This window comes from Falco punctatus (assembly GCF_963210335.1).
Source record: "Falco punctatus genome assembly, chromosome: 3".
Lineage (NCBI taxonomy): Eukaryota > Metazoa > Chordata > Aves > Falconiformes > Falconidae > Falco > Falco punctatus.
The window spans coordinates 77,546,032-77,558,298 of record NC_137582.1 but is presented as its reverse complement, the minus strand read 5'-3'; positions in this window follow the sequence as shown (position 1 = coordinate 77,558,298).

Here is a 12,267-nt window from a genome sequence, read left to right as displayed (position 1 = left end):
GCTGTAGTTTGAGGACCCCTGGGCTATAGTCAAATCCTGACTGTGGTACACAGGGTAAGCTGTGGTTCAGCTGATATTGTATAGAGGAATGAAGGCCGTGGGTTGATCAGCATTGAGAACATGCAGCTGTGGCCTTGCCTCGAAGGCAGTGGGTTGATTGACATGGATGATGTGCAGCTGTAGCTCCTTCCTGCTAAGTGGTTAAATAGCCCTGAGGAGTGTGGGGGAGGGGGGCTGGGTGGAGGAGGAGTAGTGTCGTCTGTCCTCTGAAGGAAGGAGAAACAGCAGGAACAGTAGACTCTGATGGTAAAAGCCTTGTTGCAGCCTGATAGTTTGCTTGTGCTGTAACAATTGGTGCCCCGTGTGAGGCTGACTGAGTTGGACTCTGACTACAACAGTGTTGCACCTCTGTCTTTGGCAGAAGGAGTGTGCATTCCTCAGCCTCTGGGGTTGATGTACAGGACTCTTGCTGGAGTGAACATCATCAGCTTTCTGGCCTGTTGCTCTCCTGTTTTCAACATTTGTATCGAAGCAGCAGCAGGCACAGAAATGACCAGTAGGTCTCCTTGGTAAAGGATACTCTTCTCTTTTTTTTCCCCCACATCAAATAGCCTTAGGGCTTCTTCAAGTAACTTTTTATACCCTTAGGATGTCTAAAATTATTGGTGAGGGTGCTGCTAGAGTTGATGAGGGCAATAATCAGAACAAGTTTGAGGCTGCAGACAAGATGCCAGAGTCTTTTAACCCCAGCAAGACAGCACAGAGCCCTCTCATCTCAAGGGGAGTTGAATATTGTGGAGATGGCTGTACTGTGCTTTGTGTTGCACAAGACCTTGTTAAGGAGTATTTCAGTCATTAGCTGGGAGGGTTTCACAAATGTGTATCTCCCCTAAACAAGCAGAAATTAGTGTAGCATTATGTCAGTGGTACTGAAAGCTCAATGAAACGTGCAGTTGGTCACTCCCCTTGTAGCCAGGGATCTCACAAATATCACTGACAGAAGCTTTGGTTAAACTTGGGTTTGTTTTCTCCTTTTTCAGTCACTCTTTGTCCACCCTGATGGAGTTATTCTCTCTTAATAAACTGTTTGGGTCAGCAGATACAGGCAAAGTTTAATGCAATTCATCCTTAGCTGCCAAAACTGATCAGAGGAAATAGGAAGATGAGAGTCAAATAGCTCTGTGGTCTCCCCAGTCAGACTGTTAGCAGCTTAACTTTCTCCTTGGAAGTGAAAAGGGTGTAATTGTGGAGAGAAAGCTGGCTTACTGCAATGCAGAGAATGTATACGTTTTCTGTATATATTAGTACCACAATTTGCAGGGAACTCTAAAAATTCTTTTCAGAAGGTATATTCTTCCTGACAGCATTGCCGTCTTTACAGTATTCAGGGGTAGTTTTCTCGCAAAGTCAGAGTACACAGAGAATAGAAGTCCTTGGAAATATTTCTGACTCCAGGTAGGTAGCGGTTGGCTTTTGCTTTGATCAGCTTAAAGGTTCCAGTTGCTTATTGTCCTATGTTTTTGTTTCTGTTAACTTTTTTTGGCACTGGGTTCCAGGAATTCATTGCACACAATCTATAAATTTCCTTGTGTGGTCTCTGACGCCAGGGTGCTGACCCAGGAGTAAGCACAGACTCCTCGGAGCAGAACCCTGACAACCCACCATTTCCCAACTAATACCACTGTGCTCCCCTTCTGTGCTTCCTTCCTGGGATCCAGAAATAAATAATCATGTACAGGACCACTGGGTTGAAATACTCATTTTCTACTGTCAGCTTAATATTTAATACAGAAATTACTACTAGCAAGTGAGGGAGATAAACAAACTTATGTTCTTTTCTATTTCATGCAGAAAATTTTCTGACTAGGCTCTATGATCAAAATCTAGAGACTCTGAAAAAGAGAACTTGAATGTAAAAGTCATCAGAAAACTCAGAGGGCAGAGAATTAAAAAACAGGGGGGAGGGGCAGAGGAGGGGACAACACAGACATTATGGAACCCAGCCTGGGAAACTAAAGTAACCAGAACTGATTTGGAATTTCTTGATGAGGAAACTAAAACCAGTGCTGTTTGGAAAGGTGGTCAGTCTTGGGGACCCTCTTGGGGAGGGGCGGGGGGGAAGATATTTTTTAAAATCGGTTTCTATTTTTTCAAACAAAACCCATGTTTTTAAAGTTCAAAAAATAGGTTAGTTTTGAAATTTTGATAAATATAAAATAAAGTATTAAGAATCTGGGAAAAAAAATTAAAAATAAGATTTTCATTTTCAAAAGGTTTGAAGTTTTTTACTTTCTTTGTGCTAATTAAGACTCTGAGACCATTCTAATACCACAAAGGTATTAATGTGACAAAAAATTCACTTTCTGCCAAGTTGCAGAGGTGATACATTGGAAAGCCAATCCAAGGACATAATGGAATATGAATTACTCATGTAAAGGAATAATTATTTATTATCTACAGTTTGCTTATTGGCATATCTTCACTGGGAATATGAGACCTAGAGAAACAGAAATAGAAAAAAAAAGGTCAAATTTAGAAATCTATGTTCACTAGACTGCAGCTGTTGCAATCCAATAGCAAAATCAAGTAAGCCAAACTCTAGGTAACACTAGTGCTTCAAAAAGAGTGTAAGATGCTACCGTTAATACCCATACTCGTGGTAAGAGTTCAAGAACTCAGAAAAAGGGAGTTTAAAACAGATTGTTCTGACATCATGTTTTTGGACTACATAAATGGATGTAAAATTTTTGAATAGGTGATGGATTAAATTTTGTAGGCAATTATATCTACTCAGCTCTGTTGACTTGGCAGATAAGCAGAAAACAGAATTTGAGTTTCAATTACTACTCCCTTATCCTGATAGCGTAAGATTTTCTTACAATTTTATGAGCTACAGGTTTAAGCTGAAATTTAACCTCACAGCACAAACTGACGAAGAAGATAACTTCTTCCTTTTGCTTTGAACCACATTAGAAATCTACAGTTTGGAGCTCTAAATGCATTTCAGAGTGGACCGTAGTGCCATTAGATACATAATTGTTTATATAACATCTAGTCATGGTTACTCATCAAGAGCCCAATGTTGAATCAGACTGAAGGATGCTTGTACAGAGTATGACTACAGTATAAAATGACACTTCACTACAGCAATAAGGAAAAGAGTCAACTTTTGCTTGTTCCCATTATAAAATGTGAATGCAGTCTTGAGTGCACCGATGTAAGAAAATTTCTGGCTATCATTAAAGCCTAAATTATTCTTAAGTGGATTTTCCACTATAGATCCTTTTCTGAGATATTTTGACTTTGTAGTACATCACAGCAAATGACTCCTTAAAAAATACATGATCCTTAAGAGCAGCAACATTTTAAATGTTGGAACCAACCAATTCAGGTCTCTCAATTGAGAGAACTGTGGTTGCAAGATAACTGCCTTGTGGCATGTGTTTTCAAAGTCTTTACTTACACTTGGCAGAAATGACATTATCCACAGCTTTGGAAAGAACTTTTGGCTGAAGTTTCTGGCTGTGATAAACCTCATGAATATAGTTATGCCCAGAGGGTAATCGGAGTTGAAGTAGACCATGAGACTTTGGAGACTTTTTTTTAATGATGATAGTATTCTCTATTTGTCACTTCTGAAGTTTTAAAGCTTGTGTATGAGGCCACAAAATATCCCTGCCATCTAAAATGTATGTCTTTTGGATTATAATGGACTGATTACTGCTGACCTGTCAGCTGGAGCAGTTGCAACTTCTACGATTTCATTGTGTGCATAAACAAGGGGTTTAGTATTTAATTGTAGACCAGTTGCATTTCCATACAATATGCCAATGACTATTCGAGTACAAAATTGTTTGCCCAGATGTTCACACAGCACAGCTGAAATGAAAAAACAAACAAACCAAACCCAGCCTGACCAAACCTATTAACTCTAGAAGAAAGTCCTGAAATCTCTCCCAGGGACTGTGGGTGATTTCACACCACAGTATACTGCATGTTTGATTAATTCTCATCAAGGAGGCTTCTGAAAAGCAGAGCTGTTGCCACACCTCACAGAGGTGGCAGGACATCTCAAATCATCCAGATATCACCTGGAGGAGCAGCCAGTAGAGACCAGCTAAAGTGCATAGACAAGGCCTTATTAAGCTGAAAGGTAGCTGTTATTAAGTGAGTAGCATTCTCTTTGTTTATGCTGCAGATCATATTTTGGCCACAGATAAGCAGGTGACCTGATTTTGCTGTGGGTCCATGTGAGCAGCTCTCAAAAACCTGAGGAAAGCAGAGAATGTGCCTGAAGAGCTTAACTAGTGCCTTTAGAGCATGACAAGTCCAGCTTAGAACAGGTAATCATCACTTAGCATAAATTAATATTGTTCTTTGCACCTACTCAACCTCTTAACATGTGCCAGCAGATGATCTGCAGGCATAAAAACACCTTTGTAAACAGGCATCAATGGCACATGGGGCTTGGCACTGTATGTAAGTAAGACTGAGACAGTTCTTGCTTAGAGGAGTTAAAAAAATTAATAATTCATTTGCTTTGCATGATAGCTGAAAATCAAGTAACTGTGGCTGCCCTCCTTGTGCTGGAAGAGCCTAGGAAAACAGTTATGGGATGTGGAGCAGTGACGGTGTGGTTCAGTCCGCTTGCAGGTTACAACAGCACCTTCACCTGATGTAGTAGGGTGTATTGCAGGGCCCACATGTGAAGGAGGTAGGATGGTGGCTTTAGGTACCACTGGTCGTGGATACAGCTCTGCTATTTTAGTGCTTTGCTCTCACATGTACATCCATGTGTTCACTTTGCCACTAATGTGGCAAGCACTGCTGCATTGATATCCTAGTCAGTTGGAACATGGCACATCAGAAAACCAGTTCTTAATGCATTTGAAGTGCTCTGTTCATGCTTTATAACATTCATTTGCATTAAAATGAAATGGAATGTATTTAAAAGAGTTAAATGCCTTCCAGAATGCCTAATATAGATTATATCTGTTTCATTACTTTTATTGTTTTCTCAAAAAGTAATGATCTGTAGTTTGTTTAAATGAATTTATTTCCTACAAAAAAGCACACGTTGATTATATCACTGTCCTTGAATACCTCCAGTTGGGTCAATACCAAATTCATTTTTCCATTTATTTTGTGGGGGATTAACAGGAACATGCTGTAGTCCGCCAGGTTATCACCCTCCGTGACTCCTGTACAGTGTTTGTATTCTGGAATCCTGCTGGTATTTGAAGTATTATTAAAAGTTAATTCCCCTCAACTAAAGATCCCCCAGCAAAAAATTTCAGGACTTTTGCATTCAGGATATTTAGGCCTTGTCATGGTTTAATCCCAGCCAAAACCAAGACAAGGCCTCATGATTTTTTCCTCGTTTATCTCTTAATGAGTACTGATTAGCAGAGTGGTTAGAAACTTACTTTTGTCTTATGAAAATTGTAACTCATTCTGCTTCTTTCCAAATGCAGAACAAAAGTACTAATGCCATGCTTCTGTCTTTTCTCCATCAACATTCCTACATTAACAGTTTTACTGCTAATGAGCTACCCTATTACAAGGATTAATGTCTAGTATATGCAAATTTCTTCTTAACATGCATAGGTCTGCCAGTCATCATTTCTGTTTCTATCATCATCTTTTCTTCATTTGACATTTATCACGTTACAGATTTCACCTTACCACTAAAAATAGATGAGCTTTTAGCAAAATTTACCTCCTTTCCTCATTTTAAATTCAAGAAACCTGATTATCTAATCGACAGCTCTCACAGAACTTTAAGTTTTCATTCACAGTTTTCTTTCTAACATTTCAGTGTTACTTTTTTCCTCTTTCAAAATTTTCAGACTTAAATACCAAAAATAATATTATGTAGAGCTATTCTCCCTGCATACATAAGCTTGTTATGGTCACAGTAATTTAATATATTTTATCTGTCATTAAAATGTTCACAAGTTAGAAAGTGTTAGAGAGTTATAGGGGCAAACAGGAATTCAGTTACAGCGGACATCCAAAAAAATCATGGCTGTAAATAACGAACATGGCAAGGTTCTTGAACAAATTCCCATACTTATCTACTATGAGATTTATTGGGCAAAATGTAAAATTGTAAAAATGTCAGTAATCACAGTGCACTTTTTCCTGACTGTGACTCCACATACATACTGTCTGTCATAAACATTGTAACTAGCCAGTTTTTCAGGCCATTTGCAAGCCTGCCAGTTAGATTCATAAATTTTGTGACTCTCTTGACTTGAGGAGAAGGTGAATTAGAGAAGTAAAAGCTTAAAAGATGCATAGAGTATCCGTGTGTCCTCACAGAATGGTGTAATTGTTTTAATGGTCCTTACTTCCTGACAGAAGAAGGCATGGTTAAAATCATGCTAAAAACAAGTTTCTCCTCTTGTACAAGTTAGGGCTGCCCTGTGCTGATGCAGCCGATTGAAGCTTGATGCTCTTGCCTTCACTTGAAAAATGCCACTGCAGAGCTTATCACCGAGGTAAAGCTTTGCTTCTGTGGACTGAACGAGAAAGCACCCTGTCGGACCCAGCCTGCTGGGTATAGCTGAGGTCTGCCCATGCAGAAATTCGTGTGTACTAGGGAAGGGCGCTGATCTCATGCCTCTGTCCAGGGAACTCCAGGTAAGGTGAAGTCCTCATGTTTGAGCTCTATACCTACCTCATTCAAATTGTAGAGTTTCATTTAGGGTATTTCACATGTAATCCAGAATGGTTTTATCTTTATCACTTGCTCATAACAGTGCTTCAATAACACTCCTCGTTAGTGTTCTTATGCCATTGGTAATCCTTTTATTCATAAATAATCTACAAAAGGGATGGAACAAGCATTTTGGAAGTTTTCTTCTCATGATGTAGGGATCTAGCAATTTTGGGTAAATTAGATTAATCTAGAAAGGCTCCTCCTAGAAATCTAGAATCCTACAAGTCCTTTTCCTATTAATTTGGAAATGTCTTTGGACATCTTTTTCTGGCCACCTAAGGAAACCCTAAGAAAACATTGTAATCTACTCTGAAATGTCTGTAAAATGGTGGCTGGAATCCTGCTCCCATTGAATCCAGTGACCCGTGATTGCTGTAGGCACTGTGGCTGCTTCCCCTCTTCTTTGATTTTCACCGAGGAAGAACTGGGTCAGGTGTACGCTCCTTGCTTGACAGCCCTCAGACAAGAAGTCTGAATCAAGACCTGCATTGTTCAGCTGAACTACAGTCACAGAGGGCAGGGAGCACAGCGGCCAGCAGCCAACATGCTTCCAGACCACTGCATGCTCCCAAGCCCCATCGCTCATTACCTAAGCGAACTCAGGATCTCCTGCTCTCATCCCTCCTTCTGCCATCTGCTGGCTTTCATTGCTCCCTTCCTCCCTCCTTTCTCTTACTCTTTCCTAACCTGTGGGTGCTGGCAGAGCTAGTTGGCGTGTCTTGCCTTCAACTGGAAGAAAGCAACTTCTTCTCGTGGGGACATAGGTGCAGCAGGTGGGAGGCCAGCCAGCTCACACGGGCACCTCGATCGCTCGCTCGGAGCATGGCGCGTACTCTGGCTTCTTGCCAGGCTACATGCTCTCTCTTGACTCTACTGCTTGCTTTGAAATCCCTTTCCATTTCTGATTTTTTTTTTTTTTTTTTGAGTGAACACTTAACTGCATTTTGAAATGTTTGAGAGAAAGTGGATTCCTGGGCTTCTGGGCATGCTAGGCAACTCAGTCTGCATCTGGTTTTGGGGGCAGGGTTTAATAAGCTGGCTCATAAGCTGATTGCTTTTGTACCTTTCGTTCTATCTGCACACTCACTCAAAACCATCCAAACAGAAAATCAGCACCTCAAACCACCAGACTGGGAATCCTTACTCTGTCTCACATACCTTTGACCACACTGACTGCCCAAAACATACTTATTATTACCAAGTTGGTAACAACCTGCTGACTTTGGATCACTCCTTCCACCCACTAAGTTTAGGATGGGGCTTTTCAGTTCGTGGCTCTCAGAGGTGGTGTCTACCTCCTTCATATGACCTAAGGGAGGAGGGTGCTTGTTCTTGCTGTGTTTCCATGGCTGCCAGACCAGATTGAAGGCCATCTTACTGCTGGCAAATAAACCAGCCTTACATCTCGGGAGCTAGGTGCTCCAGAAAGCACAAAGCTGGAGAAATATCTATGTACAATAAAGGATCTTTCCTATCTCTGACAGACTTTGAAATCTTCTTTGGCTTTTGGATTAATATTACCTTAATTTTACTGAAATACTAACAGCTCACCACTTAGTACATTTAACTGCAGCTGAGGGTGGACTCTCCCACTAAATATTCTTTATCTACTTAGTCTGGATGAAGCTGGCAAACCAGGCCAAAGGTTGCTGTCTTTTGCCTGCCTTCCCCCTCTTTTTTTCTTCTTTATCTTTCAGGCCTTTATTGCAAGGACAATAAACAGTGACCTGAATTAAAGAACTGTCAATATAAGCAGCTTCATCTTGTCCCTCCTCATTTTAGGGCTTCCCATTCCACTGGTGATTGCATTCTGAGGGTGTCCTTGGCCAATGATATTTCAGGCCAGTGTATGGAACAAAGCTTGAACCTTCTGTACCTACAAGCCTTGAGTATTTGAGGAAAAAAACTTCCATCTTGAAATCTACAGAGACTAAATAAATGTCTTTAAGCTATTTAATCATCAGGGAGGGGATGTGGTGGATTACCAGGTTACACAGAACTGCAACTTACTTGGAGGGGGCAGCTTTAGGACAGGCGTGAGTAATAATAGTGCAATCATAAATTGATGTTGAAACCAGATAGAACTAAGACAATCTCCAGGGTATTCTTCCTAATCCTTTTTATTACTTTGTTGTCAAAATTGTTTTCTAATATTATTTATTGTCTCAAATATCACGTTACCATCTCTTGAAGAAAAAGGCTGCCCAGTCTTTCATCTTCTTCTGGTTGTATTTCTTTGCCTCATTACACATTTGTTTTTATGAAGTATTTGATCATATTTTCCAAATATTATTTAAGCTTTGGGTATCTTTCTAAAAGATATTTTTGAGTTCAGCCAAGAAATTATGGGCCTAAGGCCCATCTCTACAATGACAGAAATCAGACAAGTTAACTATTGTGATGGATGTTGAGTGGGCCATAATAATGTATAAATACACTGCTGACCTTATTGTAGGGTAGTCACTGTATGAGTACATTGATTAAGTCTAAAAAGAGGCTGTAAGGAAACAATGACTCAAGATAAGCCATTCCACAGGAATAGGATAATAGGAGACCAACTGACTCCAAGAGCACTGGCGTGATTTCCTGCTGAGACTATTGGACTGGTTTTGTCTAGAAGGGCAGCAGCCCAAGAACTGACAAAAACAAAAGGAGTCCCTCTTTCCAGAGAGGAGTTGGTTATTGGAGAGGGAAATCATGCTAATCTCTAGGGCCTGTATGCAGAAAGAAGGACTGTTACGAGCAGATGGTAAGGTGAACATAAACATAGCATGAACTATGTTTAAAATAAATGCACGTGCACTTTTTGCTGGTTTTAAAACATTTAGCAGGGTTTCTTGCTTTTCTGTTATAGCTGAGGGAGCATTATATAGGTCTCTAATTCACTGTGACCTGTAAGAAGATTCTTTGGGTGTCTGTAATTTTCTATCCCTCTTTTAGTAAATCTTGTTTGTAATGAATCTATTGGGGTTATTATCTGCAGCGCAACAGCAAATGAAAGGAGTTTCTGGAACAGCAGTGCTGTGCTGTGACTCCCATGTGGTGGTATGTGGCCACATTAGTGGCATGATCTGCTGCTTTTCCTGTCACTGAAGAAGGTGTTTCCCAGGAAACCTGCCACCTCTCTTTCACAATTGCTTAGATATAGAAACTTACAATTGTCCACATACACCACTTGTAAACTCATATTTCTCAGGTATTAGGGAATTTAACCCGGAAGGGCACATGTTTCTGAGCTGCGGTTATCCCTTTTGTATGTTTGCATCCATACTCAGTGGCGTAATAAGTTTGAGTTCTGGAGAAGCTCTGTTGGTACCATTGATTTTTGGCTGTGCAGCCTGGAAGCTGTCATCTCAACCTCCTGCTGAATTCCACACAAAAGACAATCAATTTCTATATATACAATAAAAACTTGGAAATTGATATATTTTACCTGGTTCCTATTTTTGTATGATGATTCCTGCATCAGGTTGCTTTAGTTACCACCAAAAGTTATCCAGGTAACACAAATATTTAATTGCACATTTACTGTTAGTTATACATGGTATAATGATATTTTGGGTATATGTGCTCCTTGCATTAAAGCTTGAAACCTATCCTGGGTTAACAGTTGGACTTAATAATCTTAAAGGTCTTTCCCTACCTAAACAATTCTATGACTTTATAACATCCCCTACTATAGGTGTAAGCACATGGGTGTTTACCTCATTACAAGCTGTGGGGGAGGCATTATCATGCTCATGAGGATGTCTAAATGGGTCCTGAAAGTAGAACTACAGCCTGCATCCGCTGCTTTGACAGGCTTTGGTCAGGCTCAAAATCTGGAGTTGCTTCTTTTGCCCAATTGCTAGGAGAAAGGCCAGTCCTGGTCCCTGATCTACACCATGCATGTAACCTAGGCTCATCTCAATTTTCACATCTGCAACTTCCTCTGCAGTGCAATGCACCCATTCCTGTAGTAGCAATACAGAAGACAAAAAAAATCAGCCTGCACCTCAGAGCCCAGCTGTAGAGAAAGCTACCAGGCATCTCTGCAGCAGCAATCACTGTGAAAGGAAGCAGGGGAATCGCAAAGTGTCGTTTCATTAGTTACCGTTTCAGAGCAGAAAACAAGTGCAAACCTAAGACTATCTTCTGGTTTTGTGCCAGGGATATGGAAAACCTTGAGTGACTGAAGTCTGGGGACTAGTACATGTCTGAAAGTTTTTCGGAAGTTCTGTTTAATTACAGTTATGTTGTGATAGTCTCTGACTGGGGGTTGTTGATCTTCGGCAAATTCTGTCGCATCCTTCTAATGCTTTTATTAAAACTCTCACTCCAAGAAGCAAAAATATCAAGGAAAAGAATGCTAAAATTCAGGGTGTGTATATACCCTTCCAAACGTACACTAATAGTGCAATATTCTTTTTCTGTTGTTTTGACAGCAGCAGCAGAAAATGAATGTAAAAGTTGATTTAGCTTTCCAACATTTGTATAGCTGCCCTGAAAGATGTTCTTGCAATTTCCTCAAAGAACAGATGGATGATCTCAGCGCAGTCTCCCCTGCAAGTAAACATGTCCTCTTAGTTTTTCTGCTATAATCTGGCTTTTGTGAAACTGAATTACCTACACTAGACTCGCTCATTTAGCTAGGATTGGCCATAGTGCCAATATCTAGTGTTAATTTAACTCTTTGGATGGCAGAGACTGCTGACAAACATACAAGCTGGATTTTGCAAAGTTAGTAGCTCACAGACAAATGCCTATTTGTGTTGATAATACTGACACTAACTGCAGGCAGAAGCTCTGGAAGAAAGTACACGAAGCCATCAAAGAAGACAGGGCAGCTGAGGTATGGCAGACGTATCCACAGATGATCCAGCTTAATTCTGCCTGTCATTTGTGTGAGGGAATTAATACATCGTGTAAAGTTATTTGCTGTTTTGAGGCTGCAATGTACCTTCAGCAACAGAAGGACAAATCCTTACTCCATGACTACTGGCAAAACAGACTTGTATGAAACCTAGGATGCAAATGTGGACATGTTCCTGTTTTCTTGTGCTGGACTCTACATAAATAAGGTCCACGATTTCCTCTTACATTTTGTACTTCATTCACTTTAAATTATATTTTCTTTTTTGGCAGTAAGTAGATGGTGACAGATTTTCCAATGCATGTAATTTCTGTGACAAGTCCATATGCCTGATACTTTTCTCCAGTTTCACTTCAATCAAGCAGCATTAGCATTATGACCAGAGGGCAGATTTTTTTTCCAAGCAGGTGCTTGAGTACATAGAATCATAGAATTGTTTAAGTTGGAAAAGGCCTTTAATATCGTCAGGTCCAACTGTTAGGCAACAAAGTCATCCATTTTATAGCAGAGTGTACAGCTGTACAGCTCTCTTAAAAATCCATATTTCTAGTCCCAAAGAAGAAAAGTTACAATAGGAAGAGCCCAAGTAGATTATGAATCTGTAGGAGTTCCTAAAGGAATTTGTGAGGACAAATGTACACACACACACACACATCAGTGTTATGAACTCATCCTGTTGTTAATGCAGTAC